General features: G+C 49.8%; 1 protein-coding gene across 6 annotated transcripts in view; it reads right to left on the bottom strand.

Moving 5' to 3' along the window:
- Positions 1-18,468, bottom strand: part of AUTS2 (activator of transcription and developmental regulator AUTS2) — a 1,910,865-nt gene that overhangs the window by 1,091,998 nt on the left and 800,399 nt on the right. The gene's annotated exons all lie outside the window — the stretch shown is intronic.

Raw genomic sequence — 18,468 nt, 5'->3', positions numbered from 1 at the left:
ATCCTGTGAATGTCATCCTCCATGGCAGTACCCAGAGTGCAGCTGATGTATTTTACATAAATCACAAACTTTCCTTCAGATGTTTGATTCAGCCGTCAGGTAAAAGAACCAATTATAATTTCATCATTACTCAGACATCCTATTTTTTGTAACTTTATCCATGGTGCAGGTTTGTCTGCATCATGGCTTGTATGTAGGGCTGAATTAAAATGTATCAGTTCTTGTGTTTTATTTGATGAAAACTCAGTACGGCTCGAATATTAATGGATCCCCATAGTCTGAAAGTTATCTCAGCTTGTTTCCCTGTGTTATATGTTCACATTTGTGAAGTGTCATTCTTTTACTTGGATCTCATTAGAGCAAGAGAAGAACAAGTCTCTGTCAACATGCCAGACCTTACTTTCCTGTACCTCTATGGTAGTAGCTAATAAGATGAATAGCAGAAATATATTTCATCCATGAGGAAGAACCATCTGACAAGCTTAAAGAAAGGATAATCGCTATATCTCTCAAGCCATTTTTATTTTTAGACATACAGCATACTCACTCAATTTATTTCATTGTTACGGAAACTTGTCTCCACTAGATTTCCTGGATATTTATGAATACCTAATATATTCACTTTTTTGGTGAATAAAAGACTGTTTCCATACTGTATGCTATAATTATTTTTCATTATGGAGCTAAGCTAGTAGTAAGTCACAGGCACACTATTAAAGCATGCCTGTATTCAGAGAAATATAGAGGATACCACTGCTGTTCTTCTTCTGAAAATGCTAATTGCCTAACTGTGTCCAGGTTTATTGCGACTCAGTCACACACTCTCAGCCATGCAGCAAATGAAAAAAAAAGTCTGAAGAGCGAGAAAAGTATGAAAATTGTATGTCTACACTTGTTCAAAGACAAAATGCTGAATCCAAAACATTAGCATACCAGTCAGGAAATTAGTATTGAGAGACCTCCATCTTATGATTCTGTTTAGTCTTGATATCTGATGTTCTATTCTGAAGTTGATGAAAAGGTTATTCCCATGTCATAATTCCTGCATCTATGCCCTGACTAACAAATATCTACTCTACCAAGGATCCTGACAAGCCTGAAGTAACCTGCTGTACAGAATATGGTGCTAACACTCAAAAGAATGACCTGAAGAACACTACTTGGAGTCTCCAAAATAATTTTGCTTTCGACAGCCAGACAAACTGTGTGTAAGGCCCAATTCACACCTATACATTTTTAGTGCGTTTTGCATTTTGGAGATTTGCATTACAATCCTATGGAACACGTTCTGTAGTGCAAATCTGCAAAATGCACAAAGCACTAAAAATGCATAGGTGTAAATCAGGCCTAACCCAGGATAAGGTGAATTCTACACGCAAAAGGTTGTCCTTCTAAAATGGAGTAGTTACAGCCTTCATATCCTTTGATAGTTTCAGAAAACTGCACTCTCAATTGCTAACGACAGCAAACAAATGTTGGAAACTGAAAAGTCTATGTGCATTCTCTTTAAGACTATTTTGCAAAATATTCAAACTACTATATAGAAGTTCATACACTTTCACTGTAAAGCTTAATATTCATAATAGATCATTTTTGACATATCAAGGGGTGAAGGTGAAGAACCAAAGTCTCTATTCTTAAGTTGTATGACAGACAATGGAAAAAATAATTTAATGATGAATGGAGTATATGTGCTGCACAGACTGTGACCATTTTTTATGAAAATGCAGGTTTTTACAGCCATCGTGAGTAGAGTTGAGTGGACACCTAGATGTTCGGGTTCGGCGGAACTTCGGAAAAAAGTTTGGGTTCGGAACCGAACTTGACCCGAATTTGATCCTGAACCCGAACCCCCATTGAAGTCAATGGGGACCCTAACGTTTGAGGACTACAATGGCTCTAAAAAAGTATTGGAAAGGGCTAGCTGCAAATGGCAATAAAATGAGACAAAATTAAGAGCATGGCAAGTGCTCTGCAATCAAATGTGGATAGGGAAATAACTTAAAATAACATAAAATAAATAAAAAATATATATATATGCTGAAGGCCCCCTTCTCAGAGGTAGAGGAAGTGATTAAGAACCTCAGAAACTAAACGGCACGATGCCACACATATGGTGGGAATGCCCCAGAATACGCCTGTTCTGAAAAAAAAAAATATTAAATTTAATGGATAAGCTAGTGGGAAAATAAAATACTCTGAAATTAAAAAAAATTAAAATGATAATCTTGACCTAGGAGGACGAGGTCCATATGGAGTAGGAGGTTGAGATGGCGGTGGATGTGGCAGTGTAGGTGGAAGCGGCAGTGGAGGAAGATGAGGTAGCCAACACTGGTTCAAAAATACAACAATGGCTGGGTAAGGCCGGTGATGTGTTGAATTCTGTCCCCTGTCGGATAGTGTCCGCCCTGTACTGCGCTTGCTCAGTATGTAGGACAAGGGTATTTTGAAAATCTCCGAAGACGAACAGCGCTGCACAGTGAGTCCAGGTTCAAGCCACACCATCCGAGGTTCAAGCCGAGTGAAGCGAGGACATGCCCAAAGGGTGGCGAGCGAAGTGTGGTGAGCAAAGTGAGCCCGTGAGGGGCCCTGTTACTATATGCTACCGTATGTCCACTTGGATAGTGGGGCTTGAACCTGCACTGACGGGGCAGGCGCCGTTCATCTTCTGAGATTTTCAGAATCTCCTTGTCCTTGGGCAATACACGTTCAGATAATACACTGGCTGCAGGGCAGCCAGCACCTCCAAGGTGTAAAGGGCAAGCTCAGGCCATGTGCCCAATTTGGAGACCCAGAAGTTGAAGTGGGCAGACCCGTCATTCAGTACGTGTAAGCGTGTCCACACATACTGCTCCACCATGTTGGTGAAATGCTGCCTCCTGCTAAGACGTTCCATCTCAGCTGGTGGGGCTGGTTCTTGTGGCGTGCTGACAAAGCTTTTCCACATTTCGGCCATGCTAACCGTGGCTTCTGAGGTGCTGGCGGTGCCCTGGCTGCGTTGGCAACCTCGTCCTCCTCCTCTGCCTTCGCCTTGTGCTTCCACCGTACCCCCGCTGTCAGGTAGGAATGCCACCAGCAGCGCGTCTACCAGTGTGCGCTTGTACTCGCGCATCTTACGATCACGCTCCAGTGAGGGAATTAAGGATGGTACATTGTCCTTGTAATGGGGATCCAGCAGGGTGGCCACCCAGTAATCAGCACCAGTTAGAATGTGGGCAACTCAGCGGTCATTGCAGAGACACTGCAGCATGTAATTGCTCATGTGTGCCAGGCTGCCGAGAGGCAATGAAAAGCTGTCCTCTGTGGGAGGTGTATCGTATGTGTCCTCTGTATCCCCCCAGCCACGCACTAGTGATGGCCATGAGCTGGTCTGGGTGCCATCCTGCTGTTAACATGGTTCCTCCTCCTCCATCTGCTCCTCCTCATCCTCCAGAACTGTGCCCTTGCAATTGTGTATCTGGCGTTTGTTGGTGCAGGAACCCACCCTCATAGCCACTTGTAAATGACTGCCCTGAAAGCCTTGGAAATTATCCCTCTTCCTCCTCCTCCTCCTCCTCCTCCTGTGCCACATCCTCTTCCATCATCGCCCAAAGCGTTTTTTTAAGGAGGCATAGAACTGGGATAGTAACGCTGAAAACTGCATCATCGGCACTGGCCATGTTGGTGGAGTACTTGAAACAGTGCAACAAGACACACAGGTCTCGTATGGAGGCCCAGTTATTGGTGGTGAAGTGGTGCTGTTCACTATCGCCTGCTGCTGCTCGCACAATCTGGCCAGCATGTGCAAGGTGGAGTTCCGCCTTGTGGGCATGTCACATATGAGGCGGTGAGTGGGAAGGCCGAAGTTACGCTGCAGCGCTGACAGGCGAACAGCAGCAGGGTGAGAACGCTGAAAGTGCGCACAGACGGCCCACACTTTCTGCAGCAGCTCTGGCATATGGGGGTAATTTTTAAGGAACCTCTGGACCACCAAGTTCAGCATATGCACCAGGCAAGGGATGTGTGTCAAACCAGCTAGGCCCAGAGCTGCTATGAGATTTTGCCCATTATCGCACACCACCAGGCCAGGCTTGAGGCTCACTGCCACCAACCGCTCATCAGTCTGTTGTTCCATGTTCCCCCACAACTCCTGCGCGGTGTGGGGTTTTTCCCCCCAAGCAGGAAAGTTTTAAAACTGCCTGCTGTCGTTTATCCCTGGCTGTGCTGAAGTTGGTGGTGAAGGTGTTACGCTGACTGGATGAGGAGGCGTAGAGGATGAGGAAGCGGAGTAGGAGGAGTTAGTGACAGGAGGCAATCTGAAGCACCCTGCAATCCTTGTGGTGGAAGGACATGCGCCAAACTGTTATCCGCCTCAGGCCCAGCCGCTACTGCATTTACCCAGTGTGCTGTTAGGGAGATATAACGTCCCTGACCGTGCTTACTGGTCCACGCATCCGTAGTTAGGTGGGCCTTGCCACAGATGGCGCTGCACAGTGCACACCTGATTTTGTCCCCCACTTGGTTGTGCAGGGAAGGGATGGCTCGCCTGGAAAAGTAGCGGTGGCTAGGCATGATGTACTGTGGGACAGCCAATGCCATCAGGCTTTTAAAACTCTGCGTCTCCACCAGACGGAATTACAGCATTTCAAAGGCGAGGAATTTTGAAATGCTGGCATTCAGGGCCAGGGATCGTGGTAATGGTTGGTGACTCCGGTGGTAGTGTTGCTGGCAGATCCTCTGTTTGCGGGTTGGCAGGTGCTACTGTCACTACAGAGGTGGATGAAGAGGCCAAGATTGCAGCAGAAGAGGAAGCAGGAGGAGCCAGAGACCTTTCTTGGTTTTTGAGGTGTCTACTCCACTGCAGCTAGTGCTTTGCACTTAGATGCTGGTCGTGCAGATTGTGCTCAGGTTGAGAATCTTTATGCCTCGCTTCAGGCTCTCATTGCACAGCGTGCAAACCACTCATGTCTTGTCATCAGCACATTGTCTGAAGAACTGCCATGCTAGGGAACTCCTTGAACCTAGCTTTGGTCTGCCCGGTCCCTTGCTGTGTTGGGCAGTAGCAGGCATAGTGTCTAGGGGACGGACGCTCCGCTTTTGCACCCTGCTCCCTCTTCTGTTGTGCTGGTGGCTCTGTGCAACCACCGCTTCTTCCTCCGAACTATACTGGTCACCTGCATGACGTTGATTCCCTGTGGGGTCCAGGACCTCATCATCCTCCACATCATCTTCCACCCAGTCTTCACCCCTGTCCTCCTTGTCGGTCTGCACAATTGCGAAATCAGCAGCATTTGGCACCTGTGTTTTGTCATCATCCGAGACGTGCTGCGATGGTCCTTCCATGTACTCATCATGAAACAGAAGTGGTTGGGCATCGGTGCACACAATCCCATCCACTTCTGTGGCAGGGCTAGGTGGATGGCCCTGGGAAACTCTGCTAGCAGAGTCATCAAAAAGCAGAAGAAACTGCTGCATGATGGCTCAGACTGCTTGGCTGATTTGCAAGGGGGTGATGTGAAAGACTGATGGACATCGGCTGCAGGTGCCAACTCTGATCTTTCATCAGGAGACTGGGTGGGAGACAATGTCAAGGAACCAGAGGCACTGTCAGCAACCCAATCGACTATCGCCTGTACTTGTCCTGGCCTCAACATTCGTACAGCTGCATTAGGCCCGACCAAAATTTTTGGAATAGCACAATAGAAGACAAATATATAAATTGTGTAACACACACCTCCACATATGCAGAAAACACTGCAAAGTTGTTGTTTTTTTGCACTAAATGGGTGTTTTGCAATAGCAGAATACACCCACAGTATGTACAGGGTGTATCTCACAGTAACATATGCAGTGCTAGTGCACTGAGCTTGCAGATAAAAGTTATATTTTCTCTGGCACCGGGCTCATGGCAGTGTAAAAAGACTGTGCACTGCAACCCAACCAGGAAAATCTATGTAGATCACTGAGTTATTAGAATAGATTTCTGAATCTGGACTCCTAGATAATTCTCTCTCCCTCAAAGCAGCAACAGGAACCTTGCCCTACACTGTCTATCTTTTCTCTCAGTGCAGTATAAAATCACTGACTAATTAGAATAGATTTCACAATCAGGACTCCTATGTTATTCACTCCCTAACAGCAGCAGCAGCCAGGAACCTTTCCCTACACTGTCTAAAGCAGAGTGACGTGCTGTGCTGAGTGCCTCTAGCTTAAATAGAGGCTGGGTCACATGCTGCACTGGCCAATCACAGCCATGCCATTAGTAGGCATGGCTGTGATGGCTTCTAAGGGCACACCAGTTAACCACTTGCTTACTGGGCACTTAAACACCCTACCAGAGATAAAGGGGTATATACAGATGTATACTGTACTGTGCTGGAGGCACACACAACTTCCAATAACTCCTGCAGATGGCAAGTGGGCTCAAATAGAGAAGAGCTATGTAGGTGGATATAGCGGTGTGTACTGGGTACAGAGCACGCAGACAGAACGCACAAGCTCCTAACACTACTGACTGCAAGCTCTATTATAAAAGATAGATCACTAGCTATATAGCTGAGGTGAATATAGTGGTGTATACTGCGGTCAGGGCACACAGACAACAACCACTACACAACAGCAAGATCGAAAATTGGCCGAAAACGATCGGTGTGTACTGTGTTGAAGGTACACAGAACACCCACTAACTGCTTCAGACGCCAACACACTACACTAGGCCGCCGCGCTGGTGGCCTTATATAGTGTTGGGCGTGTACTACACAGCCTGAGCTATGATTGGCCACAGGCATCCTGCCTGTGGCCAATCATGGCTCTCCTCGCTGCTGGAGCTGTGATTGGCCAAGCATGCGGGGTCACAGTGCATGCTTGGCCAATCATGAGCCAGCAATGCACTGCGATGACGCAGTGCATTGTGGGCCATGAGCGCCACACGAATTTGGCGCGAACGGCCCATAACGTTCGGAATTTGCCGAACGGACGAACAGCCGATGTTCGAGTCGAACACGAAGCTCATCCCTAATTCTGAGCATGCGTGCACACGATCAGAATTTAAATGATCAGATTTGGTTGTCAGAAAATTTTAGATCCTGCTCTCAAACTTTGTGTGTCGGAAATTCTGACGGAAAAAGTCAGATGGAGCCATTGTCACTTATATAGTGACAATGGGGCGGGGTCACATGGTATATGTCACATGGGTTGGTCGGACCAGGCGCGGTGGCCCGGCAGAAGAACCGAAGAGGGGGACAAGACCCCCGAAGTCGGGAGAAGAGGCCGGCGGCGGGGAGGAAGAAAGCCGGACTCCTCCGCTAGCAAAAGAGCTACACACACATAGCGGAGGAGTCCGGCGAGAAGACCCCCGAAGACGGAAGACCCCCGGAGCTGTGCAATAAAATACTTTTTCTATGTGTTGTGTTTTTTTTTGTACTTTATTTCACAGGTGAATGGGTAGGGGTACATTGTACCCCATACTCATTCACATAGGGTGGGGGGGCCGGTATCCGGGGGCCCCCTTCTTAAAGGGGGCTCCCGGATTCCGATAAGCCCCCCGCCCGCAGACCCCGACAACCAACGGCCAGGGTTGTCGGGAAGAGGCCCTTGTCCTCATCAACATGGGGACAAGGTGCTTTGGGGTGGGGGGGCCGCGCGGCCCCCCCTTCCCCAAGGCACCCCCCATGTTGAGGGCACGCGGCCTGGTACGGCTCAGGAGGGGGGGCGCGCTCGCTCGCCCCCCTTTCCTGGCCGGCCGGGTAGCGTGCTCGGACAAGGGTCTGGTGTGGACTTGGGGGGAACCCCCACGCCGATTTTTTTCGGCGTTGGGGTTCCCCTTTAAGCCCATTCCAGGCGGCGGAGCCCGCGACGTATCCTTCGCGGGCCCCGCCTACCTGTACACGCGCTCGAAATGGGCGGATTTGCCTCCTTACGTGGGCGAGTCCGTTCATTTCAAAAGTTGAGCGAACTGTTTGCCCAACCTTGTTCGTCAAACAGTCCGCTCGTGTGTGGGCAAGTCCGCTCATGCAAATTTTGAGCGGACTGTTTGACAAACTGTTTGCCGAACAAGGTTGGGCGAACAGTCCGCGCGTGTGTACGCGGCCTTAGAGTACATTTTCCTATAGCTTTTTGATCTGTTGTTGCTGCTACTTTCACTGCTCATTTAAAGCCTATTATTACTTATCAGGTATCACAGCTAAAACTACCTAAAAAAGCCCTTGCTTCAAGTTGAAAGCAATATGATTGGGGTGCTGCTTCTGTAATTAAGCCAAGCTAAATGTAAAATTTAAAGATTACACATACATAATTTTATTTTTATTTATTTATTTATTTTCACCCCTCACATTTTTGTAAATATTTTATTATATCTTTTCATGTGACAACACTGAGGAAATTACACTTTGCTACAATGTAAAGTAGTGAGTGTACAGCTTGTATAACAGTTAGTATACCCCTAAGGCCGCGTACACACGCGCGGACTGTTTGCCCAACCTTGTTCGTCAAACAGTTTGGGCAAACAGTCCGCTCAAAATTTGCATGAGCGGACTTGCCCACACACGAGCGGACTGTTTGACGAACAAGGTTGGGCAAACAGTTCGCTCAACTTTTGAAATGAACGGACTCGCCCACGTAAGGCGGAGGCAAGTCCGCCCATTTCGAGCGCGTGTACAGGTAGGCGGGGCCCGCGAAGGAGACGTTGCGGGCTCCGCCGCCTGGAATGGGCTTAAAGGGGAACCCCAACGCCGAAAAAAATCGGCGTGGGGGTTCCCCCCAAGTCCACACCAGACCTTTGTCCGAGCACGCTACCCGGCCGGCCAGGAAAGGGGGGCGAGCGAGCGCGCCCCCCCTCCTGAGCCGTACCAGGCCGCGTGCCCTCAACATGGGGGGTGCCTTGGGGAAGGGGGGGGCCGCGCGGCCCCCCACCCCAAAGCACCTTGTCCCCATGTTGATGAGGACAAGGGCCTCTTCCCGACAACCCTGGCCGTTGGTTGTCGGGGTCTGCGGGCGGGGGGCTTATCGGAATCCGGGAGCCCCCTTTAAGAAGGGGGCCCCCGGATACCGGCCCCCCACCCTATGTGAATGAGTATGGGGTACAATGTACCCCTACCCATTCACCTGTGAAATAAAGTACAAATAAAAACACAACACAGGGGAAAAAAATATTTTATTGCACAGCCGGGGGTCTTCCGTCTTCGGGGGTCTTCTCGCCGGACTCCTCCGCTATGTGTGTGTAGCTCTTTTGCTAGCGGAGGAGTCCGGCTTTCTTCCTCCCCGCCGCCGGCCTCTTCTCCCGACTTCGGGGGTCTTGTCCCCCTCTTCGGTTCTTCTGCCGGGCCACCGCGCCTGGTCCGGTGGCCCGGTCTTCTGTCGCCGTCTTCCGTTCTTCTGTCGCCGCCTTCGGTTCTTCTGCCGGGCCACCGCGCCTTCTTGTAGCTCTTTTACAGGCGGTGGCCCGGTCTTCTGTCGCCGCCGACTTCCGCTCGTGTTCTTCTTCTTGTTCTTCTTGTTCTTCTCCTGGAGATGTTGACTCGACGAGCTCTCCGGCCGGAATGCCAGAGCCGCGCTGTGCGGTCACTTATATAGTGACAATGGGGCGGGGTCACATGGTATATGTCACATGGGTTGGTCACATGGTGACCCCGCCCCCTTACGATGTCATAGTCCCCATGTGACATCAACCCATGTGACCAACCCATGTGACATATACCATGTGACCCCGCCCCATTGTCACTATATAAGTGACCGCACAGCGCGGCTCTGGCATTCCGGCCGGAGAGCTCGTCGAGTCAACATCTCCAGGAGAAGAACAAGAAGAACAAGAAGAAGAACACGAGCGGAAGTCGGCGGCGACAGAAGACCGGGCCACCGCCTGTAAAAGAGCTACAAGAAGGCGCAGTGGCCCGGCAGAAGAACCGAAGGCGGCGACAGAAGAACGGAAGACGGCGACAGAAGACCGGGCCACCGGACCAGGCGCGGTGGCCCGGCAGAAGAACCGAAGAGGGGGACAAGACCCCCGAAGTCGGGAGAAGAGGCCGGCGGCGGGGAGGAAGAAAGCCGGACTCCTCCGCTAGCAAAAGAGCTACAAGAAGATAGCGGAGGAGTCCGGCGAGAAGACCCCCGAAGACGGAAGACCCCCGGCTGTGCAATAAAATATTTTTTTCCCCTGTGTTGTGTTTTTATTTGTACTTTATTTCACAGGTGAATGGGTAGGGGTACATTGTACCCCATACTCATTCACATAGGGTGGGGGGCCAGTATCCGGGGGCCCCCTTCTTAAAGGGGGCTCCCGGATTCCGATAAGCCCCCCGCCCGCAGACCCCGACAACCAACGGCCAGGGTTGTCGGGAAGAGGCCCTTGTCCTCATCAACATGGGGACAAGGTGCTTTGGGGTGGGGGGCCGCGCGGCCCCCCCCTTCCCCAAGGCACCCCCCCATGTTGAGGGCACGCGGCCTGGTACGGCTCAGGAGGGGGGGCGCGCTCGCTCGCCCCCCTTTCCTGGCCGGCCGGGTAGCGTGCTCGGACAAGGGTCTGGTGTGGACTTGGGGGGAACCCCCACGCCGATTTTTTTCGGCGTTGGGGTTCCCCTTTAAGCCCATTCCAGGCGGCGGAGCCCGCGACGTCTCCTTCGCGGGCCCCGCCTACCTGTACACTCGCTCGAAATGGGCGGACTTTCCGAGCGGGAACAGTCCGCTCATTTCGAAAGTACAGCGGACAGGCCCACACACGGGCGGACTGTTCGCTCAAACACAGTTTCAGCGGACAGTTTTTCGGAATTTCCGAAAGACTTTGTCCGTCCAACTGTCCGCTGAAACTGTCCGCTGAAAGCCCACACACGAGCGGACTGTCCGCCCAAACACTGTTCAGCGGACAATGTTGGGCGAACAGTCCGCCCGTGTGTACGCGGCCTAAGGCCGCGTACACACGGGCGGACTGTTCGCCCAACCTTGTTCGGCAAACAGTTTCATCAAACAGTCCGCTCAAAATTTGCATGAGCGGACTTGCCCACACACGAGCGGACTGTTTGACGAACAAGGTTGGGCAAACAGTTCGCTCAACTTTTGAAATGAACGGACTCGCCCACGTAAGGCGGAGGCAAATCCGCCCATTTCGAGCGCGTGTACAGGTAGGCGGGGCCCGCGAAGGAGACGTCGCGGGCTCCGCCGCCTGGAATGGGCTTAAAGGGGAACCCCAACGCCGAAAAAAATCGGCGTGGGGGTTCCCCCCAAGTCCACACCAGACCCTTGTCCGAGCACGCTACCCGGCCGGCCAGGAAAGGGGGGCGAGCGAGCGCGCCCCCCCTCCTGAGCCGTACCAGGCCGCGTGCCCTCAACATGGGGGGTGCCTTGGGGAAGGGGGGGCCGCGCGGCCCCCCCACCCCAAAGCACCTTGTCCCCATGTTGATGAGGACAAGGGCCTCTTCCCGACAACCCTGGCCGTTGGTTGTCGGGGTCTGCGGGCGGGGGGCTTATCGGAATCCGGGAGCCCCCTTTAAGAAGGGGGCCCCCGGATACCGGCCCCCCACCCTATGTGAATGAGTATGGGGTACAATGTACCCCTACCCATTCACCTGTGAACTAAAGTACAATAAAAAACACAACACAGAGAAAAAATATTTTATTGCACAGCTCCGGGGGTCTTCGGGGGTCTTCTCGCCGGACTCCTCCGCTATGTGTGTGTAGCTCTTTTGCTAGCGGAGGAGTCCGGCTTTCTTCCTCCCCGCCGCCGGCCTCTTCTCCCGACTTCGGGGGTCTTGTCCCCCTCTTCGGTTCTTCTGCCGGGCCACCGCGCCTGGTCCGGTGGCCCGGTCTTCTGTCGCCGTCTTCCGTCGCCGCCTTCGGTTCTTCTGCCGGGCCACCGCGCCTTCTTGTAGCTCTTTTACAGGCGGTGGCCCGGTCTTCTGTCGCCGCTGTCGTCGCCGCCGCCGCCGCCTTCCGTTCTTGTTCTTCTTCTTGTTCTTCTTCTTCTTCTCCTGGAGATGTTGACTCGACGATCTCTCCGGCCGGAATGCCAGAGCCGCGCTGTGCGGTCACTTATATAGTGACAATGGGGCGGTGTCACATGGTATATGTCACATGGGTTGGTCACATGGTGACCCCGCCCCCTTACGATGTCATAGTCCCCATGTGACATCAACCCATGTGACCAACCCATGTGACATATACCATGTGACACCGCCCCATTGTCACTATATAAGTGGCAGCGGAGCGTGTCCCTGGCATTCCGGCCGGAGAGATCGTCGAGTCAACATCTCCAGGAGAAGAAGAAGAAGAACAAGAAGAAGAACAAGAACGGAAGGCGGCGGCGGCGGCGACGACAGCGGCGACAGAAGACCGGGCCACCGCCTGTAAAAGAGCTACAAGAAGGCGCGGTGGCCCGGCAGAAGAACCGAAGGCGGCGACAGAAGAACGGAAGACGGCGACAGAAGACCGGGCCACCGGACCAGGCGCGGTGGCCCGGCAGAAGAACCGAAGAGGGGGACAAGACCCCCGAAGTCGGGAGAAGAGGCCGGCGGCGGGGAGGAAGAAAGCCGGACTCCTCCGCTAGCAAAAGAGCTACACACACATAGCGGAGGAGTCCGGCGAGAAGACCCCCGAAGACCCCCGGAGCTGTGCAATAAAATATTTTTTCTCTGTGTTGTGTTTTTTATTGTACTTTAGTTCACAGGTGAATGGGTAGGGGTACATTGTACCCCATACTCATTCACATAGGGTGGGGGGCCGGTATCCGGGGGCCCCCTTCTTAAAGGGGGCTCCCGGATTCCGATAAGCCCCCCGCCCGCAGACCCCGACAACCAACGGCCAGGGTTGTCGGGAAGAGGCCCTTGTCCTCATCAACATGGGGACAAGGTGCTTTGGGGTGGGGGGGCCGCGCGGCCCCCCCTTCCCCAAGGCACCCCCCATGTTGAGGGCACGCGGCCTGGTACGGCTCAGGAGGGGGGGCGCGCTCGCTCGCCCCCCTTTCCTGGCCGGCCGGGTAGCGTGCTCGGACAAGGGTCTGGTGTGGACTTGGGGGGAACCCCCACGCCGATTTTTTTCGGCGTTGGGGTTCCCCTTTAAGCCCATTCCAGGCGGCGGAGCCCGCGACGTCTCCTTCGCGGGCCCCGCCTACCTGTACACGCGCTCGAAATGGGCGGACTTTCCGAGCGGGAACAGTCCGCTCATTTCGAAAGTACAGCGGACAAGCCCACACACGGGCGGACTGTTCGCTCAAACACAGTTTCAGCGGACAGTTTTTCGGAATTTCCGAAAGACTTTGTCCGTCCAACTGTCCGCTGAAACTGTCCGCTGAAAGCCCACACACGAGCGGACTGTCCGCCCAAACACTGTTCAGCGGACAAGGTTGGGCGAACAGTCCGCCCGTGTGTACGCGGCCTAAGGCTGCTTTCACACTGCAGCGGGAGCGGCGTCGGCGGTAAAGTGCCGCTATTTTTAGCGGTGCTTTACCGTCGTTTTAGCGGCGGTGTGCGGGCGATAGCGGGGTGGTTTTAACCCCCGCTAGCGGCCGAAAAGGGGTTAAACCCACCCGCAAAGCGCCGCTGTAGCGGCGCTTTGCCGGCGGTATTGCCGCGGTGTCCCATTGATTTCAATGGGTAGGAGCGGTTTAGGAGCGGTGAATACACCGCTCCTTCACCGCTGCAAAGATGTGGCTAGCAGGACTTTTTTCACCGTCCTGCCAGCGCATCGCTCCAGTGTGAAAGCCCTCTGGCTTTCACACTGGAGTTAAAGGGGCCGGTTTTTTTCAGGCGTTACACAGGCGCTATTTTTAGCGCTGTAACGCCTGAATACCGCCCCAGTGTGAAAGCAGCCTAAGTGAAAATTTCCAAATTGGGTCCAATTAGCCATTTTCCCTCCCCGGTGTCATGTGACTCAATAGTGTTACAAGGTCTCAGGTGTGAATGGGGAGCAGGTTGATTAAATTTGGTGTTATTGCTCTCGCTCTCTCATACTGGTCATTGGAAGTTCAACATGGCACCTCATGGCAAAGAACTCTCTGAGGATCTGAAAAAAAGAATTTTCCCTTCTACATAAAGATGGCCTAGCCTGTAAGAAGATTGCCAAAACCCTGGAATTGATCCGCAGCATGGTGGCCAAGGCCATACAGTGGTCTAACAGGACAGGTTCAACTCAGAACAGGGCTTGCCATGGTTGACCAAAGAAGTTGAGTGCATGTGCTAAGCATCGTGTCCATAGGTTGTCTTTGGGAAATAGACATATGAGTGCTGCCAGCATTTCTGCAGAGGTTGAAGAGGTGAGGGGTCAGCCTGTCAGCGCTCAGACAACACGCTGCACACTGCATCAAATTGGTCAGCATGGCTGTCATCCCAGAAGGAAGCCTCTTCTAAAGATGATGCACACTTGAGACCTTGTAACACTAAAGAGTGACATGACACCGGGGAGGGAAAATGGCTAATTGGGCCCAATTTGGACATTTTCACTTAGTGGTGTACTCACTTTTGTTGCCAGCGGTTTAGACATTAATGGCTGTGTGTTGAGTTATTTTGAGGGGACAGAAAATGTATACTGCTGCACTGTTATACAAGCTATACACTCACTATTTTACATTGTAGCAAAGTGTCATTTCTTCAGCGTTGTCACTTGAAAAGATATAATGAAATATTTACAAAAATGTGAGGGCTGTACTCACTTTTTGTGAGATACTGTACATAGCACTATAAATTTACGCAGTGCTTTACATTTCATTCTTTATGAGTGGGATTTGAACCAGCAACCCCTTTTGCTGCTAGGTGAAAGTGATAATCACTATACCACTGTGATGCCCACATAATGGCAGAATATGGTTTTATCCCTGAAAGTCACATTAAAAGGACCCCCCCCCCCCCCCCCGACAATATTTTTTCTATTTATTTATTTTTTTGATTTGCTACATGTTCCAAATGGCAGTGCCCAGCTTGTTATGCAATTTCTGACAATAGCTTGCCTCTTAGCCCCTAAAATGGACAGGTGTTAACAGCAGATGTCTCCCCCTCCCCACTTCCCCATAGACATCAAGGAGATTCACTGCTAAGTTGCAATTTTCGGACAGAGTTTAACTAACTCCCTCCAAATCAAACCCAGACACATTCAATTACCCCTAAGGGCCGGTTCACACTGCGACGCGAGGCGAGGCGACACGGCTCGCCTCGCCTCGCTCCCGCAAGTCGCCCCCATTCAGTGCTATGGAACCGTTCTGAGAGGAGCGACTCGAGTCGCTCCGACTCAGAAAAAAGGTTCCTGTACTACTTCGGGGCGACTTCGGGGGCGACTTGCATTGACTTCTATGCAGAAGTCCTCTGCAAGTCGCCGCTGAGGTCCGTGCAGGTCGCGGCGAGGCAAGTCGGAGACGCCTCGCCGCGCATCGCTGTGTGAACCGGCCCTAATGGTTTTTCCTATTCCCTGACCCCCAGGACATGCAACAGGGCAAGAAGCTTTTTTTTTTTTTTAAAACCTTTAGCCTTGCTGTGGGCAAGCAGCAGGGTCTAGAGCCAACAGTCAGCTCTCTTTTAAAAACAATCTGAGTGGCTAAATAGCAGCTGGATCACATTTACAAGCAGCGGGGGGATGTCCCCCCCCCCCTTCCACTGCCTTCTGTGGGCTGTTCTGTCCCACCTGGCTGCCTAATCAATCATCCTGTGCTTCTACCAGCTGATCATAGAGTTAGACAAAGACCAGAACTGCTCTGTCCACCTCTATGATATATACATCATACATCACTTCTGGTTTCCATGGCACCATTTTAAAAAAATAGAAAGAATTTCATCACACCAAACTTGGTGTTATCAAATGCTTTTAAGGGCAGAAGAGGGATCTGGGGTCTTATTGACCCCAGATCACTACATAAAGAGTACCTGTCACTGCCTATTGCTGTCACAAGGGATGTTTACAATAAAAGTGATCAAAATGTTATTTTTTTAAAGCGGCAGTGTAAAAATAAAAATAAATAATGAAAAACTTTTTAAAAGCACCCATGTTCCCCCATGCTGCATGCAAAGACAATCACACGTGTCGGTCCCGCATACATGCAAACCGTGATCGTCCCACACATGTGAGTTATCTACATGAACATTAGATCATGGGCAGTAATTCTATCACAACCTCCTGTGTAGATCTAAAGTGGTAACCTGTAAAGGCTTTTAAAGCATTGCCTATGGATAGTAACATTCACATTCCCAGCATACACAATTTTAGAGTGTGAATTTTTTGGTATCTATTTACTCAGTGCAACATCCTTTTATATTGTACCAAAAAATGTGTTGTGTTTTTTTGCATTAAAATAAAAAAATGTAAAAAGTGCATTTTTTCCCAAACAATTGCATTTGAAAACGCAAATACCACGTGACATAACAAAATTGCAACACCCACCAATTCTCTAGGGCATGGATATGCAATTAGCGGACCTCCAGCTGTTGCAGAACTTCAAATCCCATGAGGCATAGCAAGACTCTGACAGCCACAAGCAAGACACCCAGAGGCAGAGGCGTGATGGGAAGTAAAAAAAATTGTATTTTTTTTTTTGCAGGGGGCTATAAAGCATTGCACCAGTGATCAGTAGATCACTGGAGCCATGCAGGTCTCCTGCAGATCTGTCAGTGTATCAGCTTGCTCGTGTCAGCAGTACTCATGCTGACAGGAAGAATGAATAAACTGTCACAACACTCACAGCACTGTGGTAGTTCATTGAAAACTACAATCCAACAGCTGCAAAGGCTCCTGGACCTTGTACTTTTCCATTCCCAGAGTGACATTGAGTGACACAAGCGGATGGGCGGAGCACCGCAGGGGCGCGTTTACAAAAAAAATTGCCAGCTGGTGGAGGGAGATGATCCCGCTCGCTGTCAGACTGGGGAATTGGGGAGGTGCAGTGGCCAGTGCATTCATAACATGTTTTATGTCACATCCCGAATATAGATATACCATGTAACATGAAAGGTTAACTTATCCTTTAAGTTGCCATAAAGCCCCTTTCGTTTTTAAAAGTCCCAGACTTTCCGAAAAGCACCTCTGCCTAATGAAAAACATTAACCCTTCATATTTTCCATCCTGGAAAAAAAAAATATATTTTTTTATCAGGACAAGTAGATTATCATGAGGGACAAAGAGATTGGGACCCGATTTAGTTCCTTGGACAAATAGTGTTTTTTTTTTTTTTTTAACTCCACACCTCTGTGTCTTATAGTTAGGCTGCAAATAAATTAATAAATATGGGGTGGTTACACTGAAAAGTGATGTAGTTAGGATACCCTGTGCTGTCACCAAATAGGAGATTCATAACCTGGATCTTTTCTAGGCATGTGCAATTTGTTTTGTTCCGAATTTGTTTTTCGTCAAAATTCTGCATATTCGTTCATTCGGAAGCATTCGAATGAACGAAAAACTATTTTACGAATTAATGATCATTATTATCATTTATTAATATTAAATAATAATAATAAAATCTATAATAATAGTTATAAACGATTAAATTATAGGTATTGGAATTTTCTTTCAAATTTGGCTAACTATTAGCGAATGTAACGAATACAAATTTATCCAACGTTACAAATGGATCTGCAAAAATGAATGCTGCATCTAACCGAATGTAATGTAATGAATACGAATGCTCTACGAATTATCGAAATAACGAATAACGAATATTGCATCTATACAAATGGAATAGAATGAATATGAATGCTCCGAAGTTACAAATGAATGTAAAAAATCCGAACGCACCCACAGTTATGAATTATCAAAATAATGAATGTCGATCACAACGAATGATCTAATAAGTGAAAAAAACCAAAAAAAAACCGAATGAAACTAAAATTTAAAAAAAAATATTTTTTGGCAGTGCACATAATCTTTGCCACAAAGCATTGGCATGGTTCTCCAGTGGTCTTACCCCCCCCCCCCCCCCCCCCCAACCAATAATGTAATCAACAGCACAGCTCAGAGAGCAAGAGCCCTGTTGATTAGAGCATTGTTCAGGTTCAAGAAAATGATGCAGTTGATGTTAGAGCTACATTCCTTGCAATGTTCAAGTGGTGAATGAGTGCAGTGGATAGTGCAAGATTCAAATAGAAAAGGAGTTATCAGCCCTCCTGTGATATTCATTCCATTGCTTTTATTGTCCATTCCTCAAGTAGACATACTGGCAATGGGGGTTATTTACGAAAGGCAAATCCACTTTGCACTGAAAGTGCACTTGGAAGTGCAGTCTCTCTAAATCTAAGGGGTAGATCTGAAATGAGGGGAAGCTCTGCTGATTTTAACATCCAATCACGTGGAAGCTAAAATGCGGTTTCTTACTTTCCTTTTCCTTCCAAGTGCACTTTCAGTGCAAAGTGGATTTTTCTTTAGTAAATAACTTCCAATGTGTGTCTATGTCACCTTGAAGAAGAGCTCCTGCACAGCCCAGATACATTAAGTATTCCAACTAATGTGACATTGTTTTCACAATAAAATAATCAAAACTAATAATACAGGAGTACTGGTGTCTTTCTGCTTAGTTATATCAGGGTTTGTTCT

This window comes from Lithobates pipiens, unplaced genomic scaffold (genome assembly GCF_037356315.1).
Source record: "Lithobates pipiens isolate NorthernLeopardFrog02 unplaced genomic scaffold, aLitPip1_a1.2 Scaffold_16, whole genome shotgun sequence".
Lineage (NCBI taxonomy): Eukaryota > Metazoa > Chordata > Amphibia > Anura > Ranidae > Lithobates > Lithobates pipiens.
Note: the sequence above shows the minus strand (reverse complement) of the source record. Positions and strands in the feature narration are given on the sequence as shown.